General features: G+C 43.7%; 1 protein-coding gene across 3 annotated transcripts in view; it reads left to right on the top strand.

Annotated features, from left to right (window-relative positions):
- LOC122552319 (sphingosine 1-phosphate receptor 2-like) overlaps positions 1-25,411 on the top strand; it is a 144,521-nt gene that overhangs the window by 42,011 nt on the left and 77,099 nt on the right. The window lies entirely within an intron of this gene.

Here is a 25,411-nt window from a genome sequence, read left to right as displayed (position 1 = left end):
TATCTTCCAAACCAACCACCACTACCAAGACAGCAACTACATGGGAACACCACTATCTGCAAGTTCCCCTTAGAGCCAGTCATCATTCTGACTTGGAACTATTTTGCCATTCCTTCAGTATCACTGGGTCAAAATCCTGCAACTCCCTCCCTCATTGCATTATTGATGGACTTACACCAAATGGACTGCAGAAATTCAAGAAGCAGCTCACTACTGCCTTCTCAAGGACAAAAGGCATCTGGATGGGTATGTGAATAGGAAGGGTTTAGAGGGCTTTGGGCCAAATGCTGCCAATTGGCCTAGATTAATTTAGGATATCTGGTCAGCATGGAGGAGTTGGACCGAACGGTCTGTTTCCCTGCTGTACAGATCTATAACTCTATAACTTGTGATTAGTAATAAATGCTGATCCATAACCCCTAGTTTAAAATTAATTTAAGAAGCTCAGTAAAGCTTTCATTTGCAGTCACACATTAAAGATCACATTATCAATTCAAAATCTATCCTGCAGAGATCTTCCTGCACATCCAAACACTTAATCTATTGTGTCCATTGCTCTCAATGTGGTCTCCGCTACACTGGGGAGACAGGACGCCAACTCCCGGAACATTTCAGGGAACATCTCTGGGACACACACACACTCCGTGGCCGACCACTTCAACTCCCCCTCCCACTCTGCCAAGGAAATGCAACCCCTGGGCCTCCTCTACCGTCAAATCCAAGCCAGGAGGAAGAATGCCTCATCTTCTGCCTTGGCACCCTCCAACCACACGGCATCAACATCAACTTCACCAGGTTCCTCATTTCCCTTCCACTCACCTCAACCCAGATCCAACCCTCCAACTCGGCACCGCCCTCTTGAACTGTCCTACGTGTCCATCTTCCTTCCCACCGATCCGCTCCACCCTCCACTCCAAGCTATTCACCTGCATCTACCTATCACCTTCCCAGCTACCTTTCCCCCATTCCCACTCTCCTAATTATCTTTCAGCTGCCTTCACCTCCCCGACCCCTCCTCCCATCCTCACATTCCTGACGAAGAGTTTATGCCTGAAACATTGACTCTCCTGCTTCTCAGATGCTGCCTGACTTGCTGTGCTTTTCTAGCACTATACTCTTTGACTCTGATCTCCAGCATCTGCAGTCCTCACTGTCTCTCAATAATCAAAACATTCAACTGACTCATGTATGAAACAGGTGAGACATATGATGGTCACCATCTGAACACACCTGACTAACTAACTTTACGGATACACAGCATTTTAAAACAAGCCTGAGGTCTGGTACAACTCAGTGCAGTGTCTGATAAATGCACACTGTATAGAGTGTGAAACGGCTAATTGTTATCTGAGGCTGTGTCTGGAAGCATGTCCAGCAATGTTAAAGATTTGGTGGGAGCAGCTTTCAATCTGTTATTACTATTCTCCCTGCTTCTTGATTCTACTCTTTACCAAAGTACTCCAACCAACTATGGTTCTCGTGAAACCATTGCTGTGACACAGGTCTGCATCCAACTTCCACAAAAATACTCACACACACACACGCACACATACAGACACACAAAGATGGGCAGGCATAGACACACACAGACAGACAGACATACAGATACGCATGCACATTGCTGGAAGCTTGCCCGTTCTGCCTATTGCTTTACATATATTTGACAAAGACCATAAACAGTGCATCAGGGCCCTAGTCTAACAGCCATTCTGTTCTCTAATATATCCCAGTACCTCCCCTCCCCCACATAATCACTATAACAAAGAGTCAATTCTGTGGAGCACACTGCAGCTCTTATTTCACAAACCTGCCTGCAGTCTCTTTCCCAGGAAATCTGAAACCTGAAGCTAATGCAGCTGCTGTGCTGCACAAAGCTTGGAATAATTTCAGGATAGGAAGTGTGGGCTGAATTTGCCATTCTTAGTCTGTGTGAATCATTTCTCTGCACTGAATTATGGCACAACTTTAAAACTCCGGCAACCCAGGACATGAGGCAGAGATGAACAGGACACCCAGGCTGGAAAGTATTCCGTTTTTATAAGGTGGATTAATATGTCAATGTGTTGGTCTTACAACCTGGTTGAATGTGTTCTCATCACAGATATCCAGACAAAGCTGAGAACAGGTCAGAGTGTGGCTCAGTCTGAAGAAACAGCATACTGAGCAGCTAAATCTGTCCTGTTCTGGTAACCAAACAAAGACAGAGCAGTCCAACACAATCTACCCAGTCTTTGGTTGTGATGCTGCCCAATCTCTGCACTGAGCTGTAGACGACACAAATGATTAAAAAAAAATGAAATAGTCAGGGAAGAACAAGCGGTTAAGAATAAAGAGCAGGAAAAAGGGAACCGTCTGGTTGATTGACTTGCAGAGCTGTTGACGTTCCTAGGTTTCTCTCTGTAGGGATTCAATGAGAATAGATTTGATTGCATGCAGAAGGTTGGAAGGAATGAACGTCAGTTACAGCATTCACTGTCCAGGAGCAGAAAGCAGATATCACAACTCACAAAGCCAAGCATTCCAGCCTTGTCATACGGTATTGTTTAAGAGTGAAATTTTATACATATACAGTAATCTGCTGCATGTGCAAACTGCACCAGGCAATTAAGGAGGGTTGCACTGAACAAGAGTACACAGAGTGAAGCAAACAGGGCACGGAACTGTTTCCGGCCTCTCCTTGAGCTTTTCTCATTGCTGAGTTCGATGGGACAGCCCACCTGAAAATGTAAAGGAGTATGAGAACAGACCCATCTTGGGAAAAACTCCAACTCCAATTCTCCATTATTTCCTGGAGAATATGCAACTCTTTAAGAATAGAACAACAGAGGAGAAACCAAGGAGAATGCCCTTCTCTACACTACTTAAATATGGCGTTTAGATCCTTGACAGGATCTCTGAAGGCCATAAGTTGCAATGCCATGTTTGGGATGGCGTCATTGCTGGCAATGCCAACATTATTTACCCAATTCTAGTAGCTCATTAAGTTGGGATGTTATAAGACATGCTGATCAATTTTAAATGTGGAAGGGAGGGATTTTCCATGTATCTACTGCTGCAGTCAGTTTGGATGTTGGAGATCACATTGAAGCTTAATGCAGCTCTCCCAGTTCTTCAAAAATACCTTGGATAGGCTGGGACTTTTTTCACCGGAGCATAGGAAGTTGAGGGGTGACTTTTTAGAGGTTTCTAAAATCATGAGGGGTATAGATAAGGTGAATGGTAGATGTCTTTTCCCTAGGGTGGGGGATGTCAAGACCAGGGAGCTCATTTTTAAGGTGGGAGGAGAAAGATTTTAAAAAGACTTGAGCAGAACATTTTTTGCACAGAGAGTGGTTCATGTGTGGAATGCAGTTCTAAAGGAAGTGGTAGATGTGGGTATAGTCAAAACATTTAAAAGATAATTAGATAAGTACATGAATAAGAAATGTTTGGAGGGATATGGGCCAAGTGCAGGCAGGTAGGACTATTTAATTTGGGACAATTTTCAGCATGGTCTGCTTGGACTGAAGGGTCTGTTCTGGGCTGCATGACTCTCTGATTCGATGGAGGTCCACCCATGGATTTGACCAAGGAACAGAAACAGAAACAGAAAATAGAAATAAGAGTAGGCTATTCGATCCTTCAAGCCATTCCAGGTGCTCCACCATTCAATTCATCTATGGTTGATCAACTCATTTCCCTGTTCCTGCTTTCTCCAATAATCTTTGATTTCTTTAGCCTGAAGAATTGTATCTAACTCCTTCTTGAAAATTTTCAATGTTTTGACATCAACTGTTTTCTGTGACAGAGAATTCCACAGGTTCACATTCTCTGGGTACAGACATCCCTCCTCATATCAGTACTAAATGGCCCATCCCACATCCTTAAAGAATGACCTGCAGGAAATGCAGTCAGATCCTGATCCTCACCGAACGAGTTAGGGAACTGGAACTGGAGTTGGATGAACTGAGGATTATTCGAGAGGCTGAGAGGGTGATTGATAGGAGCTACAGGGACAAAGTTACGCCGGAGAACAGAAGTAGCTGGGTAACAGTTAGAGGTGGGAAGGGGAAGAAGCAGGCAGTGCAGGGTTCCCCTGTGGTCGTTCCCCTAAAAAATAAGTATACAGCTTTGGAAACTGTTGGGGGGACAGCGTTGCAAGTGTAAGCTGCAGTGAAGGGGTCTGTGGCTCTGAGACTCAGAAGGGAAAGGGGGAGAGGAGGAGAGCGCTAGTTATAGGGGACTCTCTAGTTAGAGGGACGGACAGGCGGTTCTGTGGACATGGGCGAGACTCACGGATGATTTGTTGCCTCCCGGGTGCTAGGGTCCGAGACGTCTCAGACCCTGTCTTCAGAATCCTTAAGGGGGAGGGTGTGCAGCCAGAAGTCGTGGTGCACATTGGCACCAACGACATGGGTAGGAAGAGGGGTGGGGAGGTCATTCAAGAGCTCAAGGAGTTAGGCTGGAAGCTAAAAGCTAGGACAGACAGAGTCGTCATCTCTGGGTTGTTGCCGGTGCCACGTGACAGTGAGGCAAAGAATAGGGAGAGAGTGCAGTTGAACACGTGGCTGCAAGGCTGGTGTAGGAGGGAGGGCTTTAGATATTTGGACAATTGGACTACATTCTGGGGAAGGTGGGACCTGTACAAACAGGACGGGTTGCACCTGAACCAGAAGGGCACCAATATCCTGGGGGGTAGGTTTGCTAGCACTCTTCGGGGGGGTTTAAACTAATTTGGCAGGGGGATGGGATCCGGACTTGTAGTCCAGCAAGTAAGCTAGCTGTGTGTCAGGATGCCCAAGACTGTAGGGAGGCTGTGGAGAAGGTAGCACTGACAGGGACTACTTGCGAACACAGAGATGGGCTCAAGTGCGTATACTTCAACGCAAGGAGTATCAGAAATAAGGTGGGTGAACTTAAGGCGTGGATCGGTACCTGGGACTACGATGTTGTGGCCATCACGGAAACGTGGATAGATGTGGGACAGGAATGGCTGTTGGAGGTTCCTGGTTACAGGTGTTTCAGTAAGATTAGGGAGGGTGGGAAAAAAGGAGGGGGGGTGGCATTGCTAATTAGAAATGGTATAACGGCTGCAGAAAGGAAATTTGAGGGGGATCTGCCTCTGGAGGTAGTATGGGCTGAAGTCAGAAATAGGAAAGGTGCAGTCACCTTGTTGGGTGTTTACTATAGGCCCCCCAATAGCAGCAGAGATGTGGAGAAACAGATTGGGAAACAGATTTTGGAAAGGTGCAGAAGCCACAGGGTCGTAGTCATGGGCGACTTCAACTTCCCAAATATTGACTGGAAGCTCTTTAGATCAAGTAGATTGGATGGGGCGGTGTTTGTGCAGTGTGTCCAGGAAGCTTTTCTAACGCAGTATGTAGATTGTCCAAACAGAGGGGAGGCCATATTGGATTTGGTACTCGGTAATGAACCGGGACAAGTGATGGGCTTGTTAGTGGGTGAACATTTTGGTGATGGTGACCACAATTCTGTGACTTTCACCTTGGTTATGGAGAGAGATAGGTGCGCACAACAAGGTAGATTTTATAATTGGGGGAAGGGAAATTACGATGCTGTAAGGCAGGTTTTGAGGAGCATACGTTGGGAGCATAGGCTGTCAGGGAAGGATGTCGTGGAAATGTGGAACTTTTTCAAAGAGCAGATACGACGTGTCCATGATATGTATGTACCTATCAGGCAGGAAAGAAATGGTCGTGTGAGGGAGCCTTGGTTGACGAGAGAGGTTGAATGTCTGGTAAAGAGGAAGAAGGAGGCTTACATAAGGTTGAGGAAACAGGATTCAGACAGAGCAGTGGAGGGATACAGGATAGCCAGAAGGGACCTGAAGAAAGGGATTAGGAGAGCTAAGAGAGGGCATGAAAAATCGTTGGCGGATAGGATCAAGGATAACCCCAAGGCATTTTATGCGTATGTGAGAAACCTGAGAATGACGAGAACGAGGGTAGGTCCGATCAAGGACAGTAGTGGGAGACTGTGTATTGAGTCGGAAGAGATAGGAGAGGTCTTGAACAAGTACTTCTCTTCAGTATTTACGAACGAGAGGGACCGTATTGTAGAAGAGGAGAGTGTGAAATGGACTGGTAAGCTAGAAGAGATACCTGTTAGGAAGGAAGATGTGTTGGACATTTTGAACAACTTGAGGATAGACAAGTCCTCCGGGCCTGACGGGATATATCCTAGGATTATGTGGGAAGCAAGAGATGAAATTGCAGTACCGTTGGCAATGATCTTCTCGTCTTCATTGGCAACGGGGGTGGTACCAGGGGACTGGAGAGTAGCGAATGTTGTGCCCCTGTTTAAAAAAGGGAATAGGGATAACCCCGGGAATTACAGGCCTGTTAGTCTTACTTCTGTGGTAGGCAAAGTAATGGAAAGGGTACTGAGGGATAGGATTTATGAGTATCTGGAAAGACACTGCTTGATTAGGGACAGCCAGCACGGATTTGTGAAGGGTAGGTCTTGCCTTACAAATCTTATTGAATTCTTCGAGGAGGTGACCAAGTATGTGGATGAGGGTAGAGCAGTGGATGTAGTGTACATGGATTTTAGTAAGGCATTTGATAAGGTTCCCCATGGTAGGCTTATGCGGAAAGTCAGGAGGCATGGGATAGAGGGAAATTTGGCCAATTGGATAGAAAACTGGCTAACCGGTCGAAGGCAGAGAGTGGTGGTAGATGGTAAATATTCAGCCTGGAGCCCAGTTACAAGTGGAGTTCCGCAGGGATCAGTTCTGGGTCCTCTGCTGTTTGTAATTTTTATTAATGACTTAGATGAGGGAGTCGAAGGGTGGGTCAGTAAATTTGCAGATGATACGAAGATAGGTGGAGTTGTGGACAGTGAGGAGGGCTGTTGTCGGCTGCAGAGGGACTTAGATATGATGCAGAGCTGGGCTGAGGAGAGGCAGATGGAGTTCAACCCTGCCAAGTGTGAGGTTGTCCATTTTGGAAGAGCAAATAAGAATGCGGAATACAGGGTTAATGGTAGGGTTCTAAGTCAGGTGGAGGAACAGAGGGATCTTGGGGTCTATGTACATAGATCTTTGAAGGTTGCCACTCAGGTGGATAGAGTTTGTAAGAAGGCCTATGGAGTATTATCGTTCATTAGCAGAGGGATTGAATTCAAGAGTCGTGAAGTGATGTTGCAGCTGTACAGGACTTTGGTTAGGCCACAGTTGGAGTACTGTGTGCAGTTCTGGTCGCCTCACTTTAGGAAAGATGTGGAAGCTTTGGAGAGGGTGCAGAGAAGATTTACCAGGATGTTGCCTGGAATGGAGAGGAAGTCGTACGAGGATAGGTTGAGAGTTCTCGGCCTTTTCTCGTTGGAACGGCGAAGGATGAGGGGTGACTTGATAGAGGTTTATAAGATGATCAGAGGAATAGATGGAGTAGACAGTCAGAAACTTTTTCCCCGGGTACAACAGAGTGTTACAAGGGGACATAAATTTAAGGTGAAGGGTGGAAGGTATAGGGGAGATGTCAGGGGTGGGTTCTTTACCCAGAGAGTGGTGGGGGCATGGAATGCGCTGCCCGTGGGAGTGGTAGAGTCGGAATCATTGGCGACCTTTAAGCGGCATTTGGATAGGTACATGGATGGGTACTTAATCTAGGTTAGAAGTTCGGCACAACATCGTGGGCCGAAGGGCCTGTTCTGTGCTGTATTGTTCTATGTTCTATGTTCTATGACCTATCTAGGATAACAGCAGAATATCCTGGATGGGGTCAGCTGTCCCTTTGGCTTTGTGGTTGAAAGTTGTTGGAAGTGTTCTTTCCAGCTTTGTCAAATGTCATTGTCAACCTTACAAAGAGAAAGACAATACTGCAAACAAAGACGATTCTGTCTGTTAGACCTTGCCCCATGGATGGCCCTGATGGCTTCAAAAAGTTTTACATGGGAAGCCAGTCTCTGTGGTGACCAGTGGGCTGTCAGATTTCCTGGATCTTCTGTCTCCTTGACTGATCACTTGTGTTGCAGAGTTGTCTTTGGAAATCAATCTTCAGCTGCTGCCTTGACTTGCAAACTTTGGGTTGTTCCAGCAGGCATTCGTTTCTGATGCAGGAGGTTACATATTCCAGCATGGTTTTCATCAAATCAGTCCTGATAGCAATGGTGCTGGAACCCAACGGTTTGGACAATGGTATCTAGTGCAGTCAACCTCCCATCTCACTGAAGTGGGAGCTGGGTTTGTGAATATTTCCCAGATTGGCCGTCAGATGCTTTTGGAATTCCTGTTGTCGGTGGGCCACTTTAACACTGAGACGCCGATCTCCCCCTCTTGGACTGAACAGAGTGTGTTGTCCTGATTATATTCCAGCCGAGCGCTTCAAAGCTAATGAGCTTTTGCTCACCCTTCGACTCTGCGCACTCTTCTTGTAAGGATTTGTAAGGAAAATGAACTCCTTCTGACTTCATGAAGGTGACCACTATAACTATCTCCAAAAAGGGAGATAAACCACATTGTGGAAACTTTCGAGATGTTTCTCTGTTGTCCAAAACAGAGAAAATCTTGTCCATTTTCCTGAATCACCTTCTTCCTGTAGTTCAGGAAATCCTCCCACAGACACAGTATGGGCTTTAAACTCTCCAGAGGAACCTCTGACATAGCCTTTGTCACCAGACAAAACAAGAAAAACTTCAGAAATGCTTCAGTGGGTTCACTGAACTGAGCAGTAAATTGTGAGACTCTGTGGATTGTGCTTCAAAGTTTCAGGTGTCCACAAAACATTATCATAATCCTGAAGGCACTTCTTAATGATGTGACTGCAAACACCTTGGGTGGAAGATGTGAAACAGATGCGTTAAAAATCTTAAACAGAAATTGCTGGAAAAACTCTTCAGGTCTGGCAGGTCTGGCAAACAAATCAGAGTTAACATTTCAGGTCCAGTGGCACTTCTTCAGAACTGAGAGTAGTTAAGAAATTGTTGGTGTGTATACAGAAGATGGGGTGTTGGGAGGGGGGAGAAGAATCAGGAGGTGGGTTACTCATCACAGTATCCTAGTCTCTGAGCTATTGTATACAACATAATACAGCACAGGAACAGCCAAGCCTGAACTGATTCTGACCCTTATTTAGACCCACTATTTATTGCCCATAAGTGGTTTCTATCCACTGTTTGCCTCCTGTTCATGTGTCTACCAAGATACACCTTAAATGTTGCTAGCATGCCTGCTTCCCCCACCTCCACTGACAGTGTGTTCCAGGCACCCACCACCCTCTGTGTGAATCATTTTCCCTGCACTTCTCCCCTAACCTTTCCCCTTCTCACCTTGAATCTCTACCCTCTTGTAATTTCTCCTTTCCACCCTGGGGAAAAAAAACCCTCTGACTATCCACCCGATCTAAGACTCTCATAATTTTGTAAACTTCTATCAGGTCACCCCTCAGCCTCCATTTTTCCAGTGAAAACAATCCAAGTTAATCCAACCTTTCCGCATAGCCAAAACCCTCCAGACTAGGCAACATCCTGGCAAATCTTCTGGGCACCCTCTCCAAAATATCCCCTTCCTTCTGGTAATGTGGTGACCAGAACTGCATGCAGTATTCCAAATGTGGCCTATCTAAAGTTTTAAACAGCTGCAACATAATTTGCTAACTTTGATATTGTATGTCCCGCCAATGAAAGCATTCATGCTGTGTGCCTTCCTGACCACCTTATCCACCTGAGTTGCCACTTTCAGGGATCATGGACCTATACACCCAGTTCCTTCTGTACGTCAATTCTCTGAAGTGTTCTACCATTTATTGTATAAGTTGCACTTAGATTTGATTTCCAAAATGCATCATTTTGCATTTGTCCAGATTAAACTCCATCTCCCATTTCTCTGTCCAAAATGAGGTCAGGAGCTGAGTGGCCCTGGCAGAACCTAAACTGGGCGTCACTGAGCAGGTTATTGCTGAGCAGGTGTTGCTTGATAGCACTGTTGATGACACCTTCCATCACTTTACTGATGATAGAGAGTAGACTGATGGGGTGGTAATTTGCCAAGTTGTATTTGTCCTGCTTTTTTGTGTACAGGACACACCTGGGCAACTCTCCACACACCAGATCAGCTTTGTACAAACTAGATCAGTGAGTGTTTGATAATAAATATTTCTTTCTTGCGACCAGCCCCACAAGCTGTTCACTCACAAGAAGACTGTCATTATCTACGACCACTTACAAACATAGTGCATACTGAATTTTTATTGCAATACTTTTTTTTTAAAGAGGATATATAACCAAAACTTGACTGAGAATGAAATTTCCACACAATGGAATTCAATGACTTTCTGGACAGCCTGTGTGGATTATCCTCAGCCTTGAGGGAGACTCTGGGATGTCACACCTAACAGGTGTCAAGGAAGCCTCAAAGAGAAGGACATCAAAGGGAGAAAGGCATTGCAAACAGTACTGTAATTTCTGTGAGTTATTTCAGGCTGACCATGATGAAGAAAAAAGAGCAATCTGGCTGAGAAACATGTTTCTGTCTCTCAAGCATTGACAAGAACAGGAGTTCAATGTCAGCTTCACCTCTGCTCTGTGTGCTAGTGGGTGAAAGTGTCTGAAATAACTCCAAGAAGACTGGTATCTCATCACTAACTCACCCTTTATTTACATGTGCATAGTATATAACACTGACCCAATGAGCTTAGAGCTGACTCCCAAAGTGAGCAGAACCCCTGACACTCCTGTTTATACCTGTCAGCCAGGGCTCCCCAATTGGTCCAGGTTAACATCCCCAATCAGGGAATTCATTTTCTATGAGATCCACTTGACTGACCTCATTCCAATCACTTCGGTGTCAGCTGAGAAACCCTCGGTATCCGTACGCTGCAGGTAATAGAACAAGTACACTCTCTTTGCTGCAAGCCAATCACAATCGAAAGGAAGCAGGAAGCAACTTACCCACAAAGGTAACATGTTGAAACAGCACTATCAAGCCGCACTTGCTCAGCAATAACCTGCTCAGTGACATCCAGTTTGGGTTCTGCCAGGACTACTCAGCTCCTGACCTCATTACAGCCATGGAGTGTTGGCCTACTAACATCAGTGTTACCAGTATCACCAATGGTCTCAATGTCTCATCTTCTGCTGTTCCTGGAACTCTGATACTGATCTGTACATATTTTTAAATGTTATCTTTTTCAGACTCGCCTCCTGTTTTGAATCTGTTACTATTTTCTATCCTGGTTAATAACTAATAAACAGTAGGGAGGAGGGACTTGGGGGAGGGGCGTTGGAAATGCGATAGGTGGAAAGAGGTTAAGGTGAGGGTGAAAAGGTGAGGGTGATAGGCCGGCCTATCACCTTCACCTTATCACCCTCACCTTAACCTCCTTCCACCTATCGCATTTCCAACGCCCCTCCCCCAAGTCCCTCCTCCCTACCTTTATCTTAGCCTGCTTGGCACACTTTCCTCGTTCCTGAAGAAGGGCTCATGCCCGAAACGTCGATTCTCCTGCTGCTTGGATGCTGCCTGACCTGCTGCGCTTTTCCAGCAACACATTTTCAACTCTGATCTCCAGCATCTGCAGACCTCACTTTCTCCTAATAACTAATAAACCACTCTTTTGTTCATTTAAGAAAGCTGGTAAAATTGCCCCTTTTAAAACATCAATTACTTTGGTGAGGGAGAATTAGATTCACGAGCAAGAGATCCTTTGAAATTTAACCAACTGAAGGGGCAGTTGAAGAAAGAAGGGGAGCGAGTACAGTAACTTACCGATGAGGTATCCTGCCTGGAACCAGAACAAACAGAGAAACTTCACCAAGGGATAGGGCAGAACCTCACAATCCTGAGCAGATGGCACCCTCAAATCAAGGATCAGCCTCTGATGATATTGGCACTGACAGGTTTGGAACAGCAGGTCACCTGCTCTGGCACAGCTTTTGTCTGTCTTTTTCTTCACTTGCCCCCACACCATTCTCGACAGCTCTGGAAAAATATCCCTTCTCCCATTCAATCTCTTTGTCTTACTAACCTTTCACTGACCTTCTCTTTGTCTTCATTCCAAACAGCCCTTTTACGTCCTGATGAAAGCTCACTAGCCTGAAACTCAGCTAGCTTGGCTTCTCCCTTTACAGATGCTGCTTAATATTTCTCAGCATTTTCTGTTTTAATTTCAGATTTCCTGAGATACCATGCTTCATATTGCCACATACAACCTTTGTTTGACAAAACAAGTGTCTATCAGATGATTTTCCATTTCTCAGTCTCTCAGCTGGTCACGGGTTAAAAATTGAGGTTAAGTGTAGCATTTAAAATTCTGTAATATTCTGAATTAGCTGCATTTTGGAAAATGTGGGTGAATCAGAGAGGCAGCTGTAGAAATGTCATTTTTTCCCAGAAACCATATCAGTACAGGTAATAGCTTTCCAGGAAATGTGGGCTGTAGTTTTTAAAAATCCCCTTATCAAAGGATAGCGGACTTGTGTTCTGAGTGTTGCAATGTTCACCACAGAGTCTCACCCACACTGTCTGCTTTCAGTATTTGGGAGCTTCAGTTCAGTCACAGTCTACTTTAAGGCAGACATCTGGAAAGATATGAATGAATTAAAACTGAAAGCCATTCCAGTCGTGGTTTGCTTTATCCTTCACTATGTTTTCACGTACTCAATGCAAACGCTGGCAGTAGTACACTGTCATAGAGATTTAAAACAGTACCAACTCTCATTTTATAAACTCGATGAAAGACTCATGTTCAGTGAAAGGTCGTAATAAGATTGGGAAGGTTTATGAGAGATTGATGCAAAAGTAAAATACTGTGGATGCTGGAAATCTGAAATATTATTTTTAAATGCTGGAACTCAGCAGATCTGGCAGGATTTCTGGAGGAAGAATTTACTTTGCCTTTCATAACTTCAGGTTTAACGGCCACTGACATGAAAGCTCACTGACATTTTAACTGACAAATGTTAACCTTGTTTCTCTCTTCATCGATACTGCATGATCTGCTGAGCTTCTCCAGCAGTTTTTGGTCTTATGAAAGATTGGATCACACAAAGACAGTGCAGCAAATTAAATAAAATAGTTCTATACTCCATCAACAATGTACCCTATCATTAACCTTATCCCAACCACTTAATCTCCCTACTTCCTGGGTTTTGAGTAACCACAACTAGAAAAAGGATGTGCTACTTTGGTTTTTATATCCAAGGAAGCATACACTGTGCTTTTATTGGAGGTGGACAGCAAAGATTCTGTAAATTGTCTCATGGGATGCCCAGGCTGTCTTAACATGAGAGGCTGAGTCAATTAGGCCTACAGTCTCTGGCATTTAGGAGAATGAGAGGATATCAAATTGAAACAAGTAAGATTCAATCCTAAGACATTGCTTTCCCCTGATCAGGAATCTGAAAATGGAGCTATAGTCCCAGGATAATGCACCAATCATTTAGGATAGAGATGAGGAGAAATTACCTCACGCAAAGCTGGTATGAGATATTTGAATCTTTAAACCCCAAAGGATTGTGGGTGTTCTATCATTTAATATGTTTGGAGATGCATGGATATACCGTTTCTTGGGAAATTGAGGACTATGGGGAAATGATAGGTGAACAGAAATTGAGGCAAAATCATAATCAGCCTGTTTCCTGCTTCTACTTTCTTATGTTTTTCTGTATCTCTACCCTTATCAGGAACTCTCAAAATCCAGTTCATCTTCTTACACAGACATGTACACTCTATTCTGTAATTGACTTTACTAAACTGATTACATCGGTCAATTTTGACCAATGTGGGAGTTAAAATAAACTCATCACTCATCACTTCCTTGATCTTTTCAGTCCAGTGGGATCCTAGAAGATGTGTTGCATGTTTGAAGCATTGCAACATTTTTGATTTGTCCCTAATGAATGAGTCAAATTATCAGCTGCAACAGTTGTGAATGTCAATTGCAAAAGCTGTTAGATGTGTATGATAGGAGAACTGTGCCAAGACATTGTCTGAGCTGAGTTGGTACCTGGGACTTCGATGTTGTGGCTATTACGGAGACATGGCTAGAACAGGGACAGGATTGGCTGTTGCAGGTTCCAGGATTTAAATGTTTTAGTAGGGTCAGAGGTGGGGGTAAAAGAGGGGGAGGTGTGGCATTGCTTGTCAAAGATAGTATTACAGTGGTGGAAAGGACGATGGATGAGGACTTGCCATCTGAGGTAGTTTGGGCTGAGGTTAGGAATAGGAAAGGTGAGGTCACCCTGTTAGGAGTCTTTTACAGGCCTCCTAATAGTCCTAGAATCATTGAAGAAAGGATAGGGAAGGTGATTCAGGAGATGAGTGACAGTAATAGGGTGGTTGTTATGGGGGACTTTAACTTTCCTGATATTGATTGGGAAAGCTATAGCTCAAGTTCGTTAGATGGGTCAGTGTTTGTTCAATGTGTGCAGGAGAGTTTCCTGACACAATATGTAGACAGGCCAACAAGAGGTGAGGCCATACTGGATTTGGTTCTGGGTAACAAACCAGGCCAGGTGTTAGAATTAGAGGTAGGTGAGCACTTTGGGGATAGTGACCATAATTCGGTGATTTTTACTCTCGTGATGGAGAGGGATAAGTGTGGTACTACAGGGCAAGAGTTATAGCTGGGGTCAGGGAAATTATGATGCGGTGAGGCATGACTTAGGATGTGTGGCTTGGAAAAGTAGACTCCAAGGCAAGAGTGTAAATGATATGTGGAGCTTGTTCAAGGAGCAACTATTGAGTGTCCTTGATAATTATGTACCTGTCAGGCAGGGAGGAAAGGGTCGTGCGAGGGAGCCGTGGTTTAATAAGGAATTGGAATCCCTTGTTAAATGGAAGAGGGCGGCCTATCTCAAGATGAGACGTGAAGGTTCAATTGGGGCGATTGAGAGTTATAGGGTAGCCAGGAAGGACCTGAAGAGAGAGCTAAGAGCAGCAAGGAGGGGACATGAAAGGTCCTTAGTCGGTAGGATTAGGGAAAACCCTAAGGCTTTCTATAGGTATGTTAGGAATAAAAGAATGACTAGGGTAGGAATAGGTCCAGTCAAGGATAGTAGTGGGAAGTTGCGTGTGGAGGCGGAAGAGATTGGGGAGACACTGAATGAATACTTTTCTTCAGTATTTACTCAGGAACAGGGCATTGTCGTCGATGTGAATACTGAGACACAAATAAGTAGAATGGATGGCTTTGAGGTATGTAGAGAAGAGGTGTTGGAAATCCTGGAAAAGGTGAAAATAGATAAGTCCCCTGGGCCTGATGGCATTTATCCTAGGATTCTCTGGGAAGCAAGGGAGGAGATTGCAGAGCCATTGGCCTTGATTTTTATGTCCTCTTTGTCTACAGGAGTAGTGCCAGAAGACTGGAGGATAGCAAATGTGGTTCCCTTGTTCAAGAAGGGGAATAGGGATAACCCTAGTAACTATAGGCCGGTGAGTCTCACTTCTGTTGTGGGCAAAGTCTTAGAGAGAATTGTAAGGGATAGGATTTATGCACATCTGGAGAGGAATAATGTGATCAAGGATAGTCAGCATGGTTTTGTGAAGGGCAGGTCGTGCCTCACAAACCTTATTGAATTCTTTGAAAAGGTGACGAAGGAGGTTGATGAGGGGAAAGCGGTAGATGTGGTATATATGGATTTTAGTAAGGCGTTTGATAAGGTTCCCCATGGTAGGCTACTGCAGAAAATACGGAGATATGGCATTGAGGGTGAGTTGGAGGTTTGGATTAGGAATTGGCTGGATGGAAGAAGACAGAGGGTAGTAGTTGATGGCAAAGTTTCTTCATGGAGTGCCGTCACTAGCGGTGTTCCGCAAGGATCTGTTTTGGGACCATTGCTGTTTGTCATTTTTATAAATGACCTGGAAGAGGGGTTAGAAGGTTGGGTGAGCAAGTTTGCGGATGATACGAAAGTCGGAGGAGTTGTTGACAGTGAGGAAGGATGTGGCAGGTTACAGCAGGATATAGAGAAGCTGCAGAGCTGGGCAGAAAGGTGGCAAATGGAATTCAATGTAGCTAAGTGTGAGGTGATTCACTTTGGGAAGAATAACAAAAAGATGGGGTACTGGGCTAATGGTCGGATACTTGGTAGTGTGGATGAGCAGAGGGATCTTGGTGTCCATGTACACAGATCTCTGAAAGTTGCCACCCAGGTAAATAGTGCGGTGAGGAAGGCATATGGCGTACTGGCTTTTATTGGTAGAGGAATTGAGTTCCGGAGTCCTGAGGTCATGATGCAGTTGTATAAGACTCTGGTGCGGCCGCATCTGGAATATTGTGTGCAGTTTTGGTCGCCATACTATAGGAAGGATGTGGAGGCACTGGAACGGGTGCAGAGGAGGTTTACCAGGATGTTGCCTAGTATGGAAGGAAGATCGTATGAGGAAAGACTGAGACACTTGGGGCTGTTTTCATTAGAGAAAAGAAGGTTTAGGGGTGACTTGATTGAGGTGTACAAGATGATTAGGGGGTTAGATAGGGTTGACAGTGTGAACTTTTCCCGCGTATGGAGTCGGGTATTACAAGGGGGCATAGCTTTAAATTAAGGGGGGGTAGATATAGGACTGAAGTTAGGGGTAGGTTCTTCACTCAGCGAGTCGTAAGTTCATGGAATGCCCTGCCAGTAGCAGTGGTGGACTCTTCCTCTTTATGGGCATTTAAGCGGGCATTGGATAGGTATATGGAGGATAGTGGGTTAGTATAGGTTAGGTGGGCTTGGATCGGCGCAACATTGAGGGCCAAAGGGCCTGTACTGCGCTGTATTCTTCTATGTTCTATGTTCTATGTTCTATGAGTGTGAGTGATGCAACGTAGCAGAATATCAGAAGAGCCTGTCAAGAAACTTTGCATCCCAGATGGATAGAATCTATACCTACAGCTTTAATTCCTGTCTTTTCCCTTGTCCCTCTGAGGAGGCACTGAGCAAACTCCAGATGCTTCAGTATGGGAAGGAAAGGAATCACCCTGACAGCAATAGTACCTTCAAATAGATCATTGGAGACAGCAGCAGCTGACACATTCTTGTAGTCAGTGCTCAGGAGAGATGTACAAATTGAAAGATAAAGATAAAAGAAGTCCTGTAAGATTGAAAATGCTTTCACTTTCATCTCTGTCCTTGCCACTATATTTTTGCAGACATGCCCTGTTCTCCTTATTTGGGCCTAGTCTCATATTTAAATAGTACCAGGCTCAAACATTCAAATTCTCATTTTAGACCTTCCTTCAACTTGAGTACATCTGAAATGTGAATGTCTATATTGGCTCCTTGTCCAACAGTGCTTTAATTTTAAAATTCTCATCCTTCCCTTGAAACCACTTATGGTGTTGTCCCTCACTTTCTGTGTAGCCTTCTCCAGCCCCACAGACCTCCGAGATCTCTACACTCCACTAATTCCAACCTATTTTCCTTCCTAATTTAAAACTGCATTGGCAGTTTCCGAGGTTTTAATATTCCATTCGTAGAGCTCTTCCCTGCTCTACTTCTCTCATTAATACCTACCTCACTCAGTAACATATTGGTCAACTGTCTTCACATCTCTTTAAGTAGCTCCTGTGTCGAATCTTGTCAGCAGATGCAACTGTCTTTGGATGTCTTAGACACTACAGAAACCTATGTTATTGTTCAAATCAAACTCCTTGTTATTTAAAAGATTTGAAGTTATAGAAAAGGAGGGTTTTAAACAGTTCCCTTCCACCTCTGGAACTGGACACAGGGCACAATGAGGGAGAGTTGCTGAATGGTTTATTGCCTGGCTTCCTGGAGAATCTCGTCTGACCTGGCCTCTTAGTAACACCACGGCACTTTGTTGTTATACCCATCGGGGTATAAAGGAAACTGACTGTGCAATATATCATTGTAAAACAGCTCAAGCAAATATACCAGCATTGTTTCCCCCTCTTCTCTCACAGTTTTGCTGCTTTCTCTGACATGGAAAGTTTTATTTGGCAGCACAAGGTTATTGGACTGCTCCTTCCTTGGCTGTAGATACTAGTGGAGCTCACCTTGAATTATTCTCACCTGAAACTCGTGTCTGGACAGTCCAACAAGATGCAGAGTCTTGTTTGCACAACTGGGCACTTGCTCACCCATTGAAAAGACATCAAATCCAATCAGAATATGGATAAACCAGTACATTCTTGTGACCTGCCTGTCTCAGCCAATTGTTGCCGTTCTGAGCAGGCCAGTGTATGAAAGGTGCCGGGATTCTTGTCCATAGGCATTCTCCAACGAACAGCTGGATATGGAAAAAGACAATGTGTACACATGGTGCTCACAAACACATGTACAAAGCAGATGTTAAAGGGCCTCTGGGTGTTTGTTAAAGTTTCCAGCTTAAGGCAAGATGTTGCAGAGGAGTTTGTGGAAAATCACAGACATAATATAATGAAGTGATGAGGTTAATATGAGAGAGTTCCTGGAGTGATCCCAGAGCCTATGGAATGGAAGCTAATACATATGGAGCCCTGACTGTTCTGATATGAACAAACTTCTTCTAAAACTGATTCACAGAAGGGAAAGTGGGGATTGTGGTTTATGTATTATCACCACATCTACACTATTGTATCAGCTCCTGTAAAACTCCATCTTAGAGCTTGTTCCTTTGTGGTTTGTAAATCCACACCACTGGACATGCCATGTGACACACAGACTGACCATGGTAAATAGGTAAATAGATACACCACAATCAGTGCTGGGACACTCAGTCCTGTTATACACTCACACTTCAATCATGGAATCATACAGCATGGAAACAGACCCTTTGATCCAAATAGGAAGGATATTGTGAAACTTGAAAGGGTTCAGAAAAGATTTACAAGGATGTTGTCAGGGTTGGAGAGTTTGAGCTATTGGAAGAGGCTGAATAGGCTGCGGCTGTTTCCCTGGAGTGTTGGAGGCTGAGGGGTGAACTTAAAGAGGTTTATAAAATCATGAGGGGCATGGATAGGGTAAATAGACAAGGTCTTTTCCCTGGGGTGGCGGAATCCAGAATTAGAAGATGTAGGTTTAGGGTGAGAGGGGTAAGGTTTAAAAGGGCCTAAGGGGCAACTTCTTCATGCAAAGGATGGTGCGTGTATGGAATGAGCTGCCAGAGGATGTGGTGAAGGCTGGTACAATTACAACATTTAAAAAACATCTGGATGGGTACGTAAATAGGAAGGGTTTAGAGGGATATGGGCCAAGTGCTGACAAATGGAACTAGATTAGGTTAGGATATCTGGTCAGCATGGACGAATTGGACCTAGTGGTCTGTTTCCATGCTATACATCTCTATGACTCTACTGAAACTCATCCGCACTGACCAGACATCCTAATCTGACCTAATCCCATTTGCCAACATTTGGCCCATATCCCTCTAACTCCATCCTATTCATGTACCCATCCAGATGCCTGTAATTGTACCAGCCTCCACCACTTCCACTTCTGGAACCCATTCCATACATGTACCACCCTCTCACACTAAACCCATGCCCCCAAATTTTGGACTTCCCCACCTTAGGAACAAGACCTTGTCTATTTACCTATCCATGCCCCTCATGATTTTATAAATCTTTCTAAGGTTACCCCTGAGCCTTCAATGCTCAGGGAAAATAGCTCCAGTCTATTCAGCCTCTTCTTATAACTCAAACTCTCCAACCCTGTTAATTTCTTGTAAATTTTTCTGCACCCTCTCAAGTTTAATAACATCCTTCCTACAGAAGGCCGACCAGAATTGTATGCAGTATTCCAAAAAGTGGCCTCACCAATGTACTGTACAGTCACAACTTGACATTTCAACTCCTATACTAATGTTCTGACCAATGAAGGCACCCTGTCTATCTGTGACTCTACTGGCTCAGAACTATAGACCTGCGCCTCTAGATTTCTTTGTTCAGCGACACTCCCCAGATTCCTGTCATTTACTTTATCAATCTTGCCCTGGTTTGCCTTACCAAAATGCAACACCTCATATTTATCTAAATTAAAATCCATCTGCCACTAGTCAGCCCACTGGCCCACCTGATCAAAGTCCCATTCTACTCTGAGATCATTTTCTCCACTTGTCCATTACACCACCCATTTTGGTGTCATCTGCAAACATACTAATCATACCTCCTATATTCACATCCAAATCATGTATATAAATGAAGAAAAGCAGTGGACCCAGCACCGATCTTTGCGGCACACTGCTGGTCACAGGCCTCCAGTCTGAACAACAACCATCGCCAGTACCCTCTAATTTTATATCCAATTGGCTAGCTTCTCCCAATCCATATGATCTAGCCTTACTAGCCAGTCTATCATGGAATCTTTTCAAATGCTTTGCTGAAGACCATATAGACAACGTCTACAGCTCCACCTTCATCAATTTTCTTTGTCACCTCTTTAAAAAAACTTCAAAATAAAATACTCCTGGATGTAAGTTTGCTCGCTGAGCTGGAAGGTTTGTTTTCAAACATTTCATCACCATATTAGGTAACATCATCAGTGAGCCTCCAGTGAAGCACTGGTGATTTGACCCGCTTTCTATTTATGTGTTTAGGTTCCCTTGGACTGGTGATGTCATTTCCTATGGTGGTGTCATTTCCTGTTCTTTTTCTCAGGGGGTGGTAGTTGGGGTCCAAGTCAATGTGTTTGTTGATGGAATTCCCGTTGGAATGCCATGCTTCTAGGAATTCTTGTGCACGTCTCTGTTTGGCTTGTCCTAGGGTGGATGTGGTGTCCCAGTCAAAATGGTGTCCTTCCTCATCAGTATGTAAGGATACTAGTGAGAGAGCGTCATGTCTTTTTGTGGCTAGTTGATGTTCATTTATCCTAGTGGCTAGTTCTTTGCCTGTTTGTCCAATGTAGTGTTTGTTACATCCTTGCAAGGTATTTCGTAAATGACTAGGTAAAAACAAGGACGTGGTCTGTATGGGATCTTTCAAGTTCATTAGTTGCTGTTTTGCTGTGCTGGTGGGATTATGGGCTACCATGATGCCAAAACTCGATAAATTAGTCCTGTTACACACTCGCACAGTCATTGCTGGGATATTCAGTTCTTTTATGTACACACACTTCAATCTGCTGCATACACAGACATTTAAATATCCTTCACCACAGTGCACAGTAGGAGCTGTTTGCACCATCTGCAAAATGTACTGCGATAATCCACCAAAGCTCTTTTGACAGCACCTTTCAAAGTCATGACCACTTCCACCTAGCAGGTTAAGGGCAGCAGAGACATAGGATCATCACCACTTAAAAGTTACCCACCAAGCCACACTGTGACTTGGAAATCCATCGCTGTTCCTTCACTGTTGTTGGATGAAAATTCTGAAACTCCCTCCCAAACACCATTGTGGATGACCCTACACACAAAAAATTCCTGCAGTTCAAGAAGGCTTTCAGCTTTCTGAAAGGGCAGTTCAGGTTCAATCTCAGCATTTTACTGTAGTCTTTTGTCCTCAGTTACTCCTGACACAGAGCAATTGTCCAGGTAACACCTATTCCCAAAATATTGCTGTTTCTATTCTTCATTGGTTTAAAATAATCCATGTATTTTTGTGGGACAATTATCATGGGAATGAGAGGTTGAGACAACAAACCGAAGTAAATACAGTACTGTCTACAAACAGTGGATAAATCTCACATGATCATCAATGCTGCCGCATTAAAGAATGTTTCCTCTTTCTCTCTCTCACTCACACACATACAGAAACACACACGTATAGACACACACACACATACACACACAGATACACAGACAAACAGACAGACAGACACACACACATACACATACAGACACACACAGATTGCGTTTACATGCAGACATAGCATGGAGAGAATGGAAGATGGACTGTATAAAAAATACATATGGTGCAAAGACGTACACTGAGAAAGCTACACAAGGAAAGTAATCAAATAAACATACATACTTGTGGCAATTGGTGAAGTTGGAAAACTTCAGTAATGTAAGCAGAATGCACTGGATATTAATCCTAGTAATGCACACAGACTGGTGATTGCACATAGCCTCAACAATGACATAAAGCTAGCATGGTGAACTCAGAGCTTGTGTAGCTAAGTGTTCCCGCTGTGTTTATCTCAGATATGCAGTTAGTTAATGAAACCAGTGATTACGTTAACAAATCAAAATACCAATAAGTTTTTATATCACACTTTCCACATCTCAAAAATAAATATTAATGATTTAGATAAGGAAATCATGTATCATATCTCCAAGTTTGCAGATGATACAAAGTTGATTGGGAGGGTGAACTGTAAGGAGGACGGAGAAGTGCTTCAGTGTGATTTGAACAAGTTAAGGAAATGGACAAATATATAGCAGGGGATGTAGTATAATTTGGATAAATATGAGGTTATCCACTTTGGTAGCAAGAACATAAAGGCAATTATCTCAAAAGTGATAGATCAGGAAATGGAGAGGAGCAGCGAGACGACGCTGAAAATAAACATGAGGTTTCAGCAGGTGGTGAAGAAGGCAAATGGCCCATTGGCCTTCATAGTGAGAGGACTCAAGTACAGGAGCAAGAGTGTTTTGCTGCAACTGTACAGGGCATTGGTAAGATCACACTTAAAATATTATGGCAGTTTTGGTCTCTTTATGTGAAGAAGGATCTTCTGGCTGTTGATAATCAGGGAATCAAAACCAGAGTCACAGGCTAAGGGTAGGGGGGGGGGGGGGGGGGGCATTTAGGACTGAGATGAGGTGAAATTTCTTTACCCAGACAGTGGTGAGCCTGTGGAGTTCTCTACCACAAGAAACTATTGAGGCCAAAACATTGAAGACTTTCAAGAAAGATGTCGATAAATTTCTTAGGACTAAAGGGATCAAAGAGTATGAGGAGAAAGTGGGACCGGGGACTGATTAGCCATGATCGTATTGAATAGAGGAGTAGGCTTGAGGGGCAGAATGGCCTACTCCTGCTCCTATTCTCTCTGCTTCTATGTTATGTTTCTATATCGCAAGGAGCTCCACAGAAACTTAGACACAAAGCCAAAGAAGGAGGTGTGAGGACCAGAGAGAAGAAAACTTGGTCAGAGGGTGGTAAGGTGGCTCAGTGGTTAGCATTGCTGCCTCACAGCGCCAGGGATCCAGGTTCGATTCCAGCCTCGGGCAACTGTCTGTGTGGAGTTTGCACATTCTCCCCGTGTCTGTGCGGGTTTTCTCCGGGTGCTCCAAAAATGTGTAGGTCATGTGAATTGGCTATGCTAAATTGCCCATAACGTAGGTGCACTAGTTAGAGGGAAACAGGTCTGGGTGGGTTACTCTTCGGAGGATTGGCGTGGACTTGTTGAGCCAAAGGGCCTGTTTCCACACTGTAGAAGAATCTAATCTTAAGACGTTGTGTTAGAGGTGGAATTCCAGAATATGCCTTGCTATTTGCAACATAAAGATATCCCTCGTTAAATAAAGAGCTAAATCTATACCCAGTACTCTAGGTGAGTCTCAACAATGCCCTGCACAATTGTAGCAAGACTTCCTTACTTTTATACTGTAATAAGTGTCTAGAACTAGCTTTGGATAGGATATAGGCAATACAGCTTTACTTGGGCTCAAGATTACACTTCGTGGGATATAGGAGACTTCACAAAAAAACACTGGAACAAATCTGGATGTGATGATGGTATGAGGGGTTGAGAGTTTCAGAGACAACAGAGTTGTTGGAAGATGGGTAATGTTGTAGTGGGGGACAATTATGGTGTCATAGTCTAGAAGGACTAGGTCAACAGATCAACAGAAACACCACGACCTGCATGTTCCCCTCCAAACAACACACTATTATGATTTGGAAATGTATCTTCATTCTTTCCCTGATGTTGGGTCGAAATATTAGATTCTGATGAGGGTGCAGACTGTTATAGGCCCAGCTGATGTTACTACCTGGAGAAATCAGATCCCAAAATGAGATCTGGCTTGACAGTATATTGTTTAATGAACATGGTGGTCATTCATTGAAACATAGATAGGCAAGGTTGCAGATTTTTCTATTAACAATAAAACAGAAGTTTATTGCACAAAGTGAAAAAGATAAACGAACCAAACCATTGAAATACAGAACATAGTTTCAAAGATCTTAAGGCCCATAGCAAAACTAAGTCCATCTAATCCCCAAGATCATTATTTTACAGTGCTTTAAATCCAGAGAGAATATTCTTCTTTATCAAAGGTTCTCCAGTGCTATCCTCAGGACTTTGAAGTCTTCTTCCATAAATACTCAGAAAACTACAAGTTTAGTCTTTCTCAGTCTTTCAATAATCTTCAGATTTTGAACGAAATACTATTCACCTGACATTTTCACAAGCTGAACGTTTACACTAAGTTAACTGCACTTTCCCTGAAATGTTCTACCCACCTTTCTGGGAGAGAACCCATATTTGGTTGTGACTCCAGTCAGGCCTCTGCAAAAATTGTCCTAAAAGCATTTAATTTCTTGGTTTTCTAAGCCAAAATCAGTCCTCTCCTTGATTTTTCAAAACCAAAAATCAAGCTAATGGTTTCAATGTTTACATCTTTTGTAATTCCCATGACATAAACAATCTTCCATTAACACTCCAGGGGTATTTACTGTCACCTGCTCTCCTATACATACTGGATTAGGTATCACCTGCTCTCCTAAACATACTGGATTAAGTAATGGTTCAGGAAGGATTCTCTAACCATGGTGTTTTTCAACCCTTCCCAAAAGTAACCAATAGCCATATGACACTAGTTTGAAATTCCAACTGTAAAGTGGATGTTATTAAATATATAAATCACCTACCTCCCATCACAAGGGTTGGACAATTAGTTTAGAATCACAGAACTTGGACCTTGTTAATTCAGGCTTATTAACTGCTCCCCGGTCCTAAGCACTCAGTTAGTCAGCAGCCACTGATGATCAGGGATGGGAATGTTTCAACAAACACATTGATAAACTGAGCCCGATGACATCTCATTCCTGATGAAAAGCTTATGTTCGAAACATCAATTCTCCTCCTCAGATGCTTTTCCAGCACCATACTCTCGACTCTGATCTCCAGCATCTGCAGTCCTCACTTTCCCTCTATAACACCTTGATCACTCTAGTCCTGGCTACATTCACCTGAGGGGTCTGTGCAAAATCCTTTGAATGTTTCTCTTTAGATGGTTCTGTGGAGTTCAGGATTACTTTCTGGAGCTGTAGTTAAGTGAGAAGAGAAATCCTGTAAAGTCCTATCCAAGATGTCTCACACTGCCACCATAAGCTCAGTGTGAGCAGGAAGTGGAGAAGTTAATTGACATTTGGATGCTTCTCCACAGATGGAAGAAGGCGGAAGAATGAGTTTGTGCCACAATCAGTTCCACTTAGTTCAGGTTAGTACAGCCAAAGTCTGAGAGAAAGAAACCTGCTTCACAATTATCTAACTGACACATATGGAAAATAGAAACCTATATTTGGAATTTGTTCATGTCAGTATTCAGAGTGAAAAGGATTACATTACAATTTTAAAAGCTAAAAGTTTGCCTCAA

This window comes from Chiloscyllium plagiosum, unplaced genomic scaffold, assembly GCF_037043375.1.
Source record: "Chiloscyllium plagiosum isolate Xiang-an unplaced genomic scaffold, Cpla_swu_hap1 HiC_scaffold_45, whole genome shotgun sequence".
NCBI classification, from domain to species: Eukaryota; Metazoa; Chordata; class Chondrichthyes; order Orectolobiformes; family Hemiscylliidae; genus Chiloscyllium; species Chiloscyllium plagiosum.
Note: the sequence above shows the minus strand (reverse complement) of the source record. Positions and strands in the feature narration are given on the sequence as shown.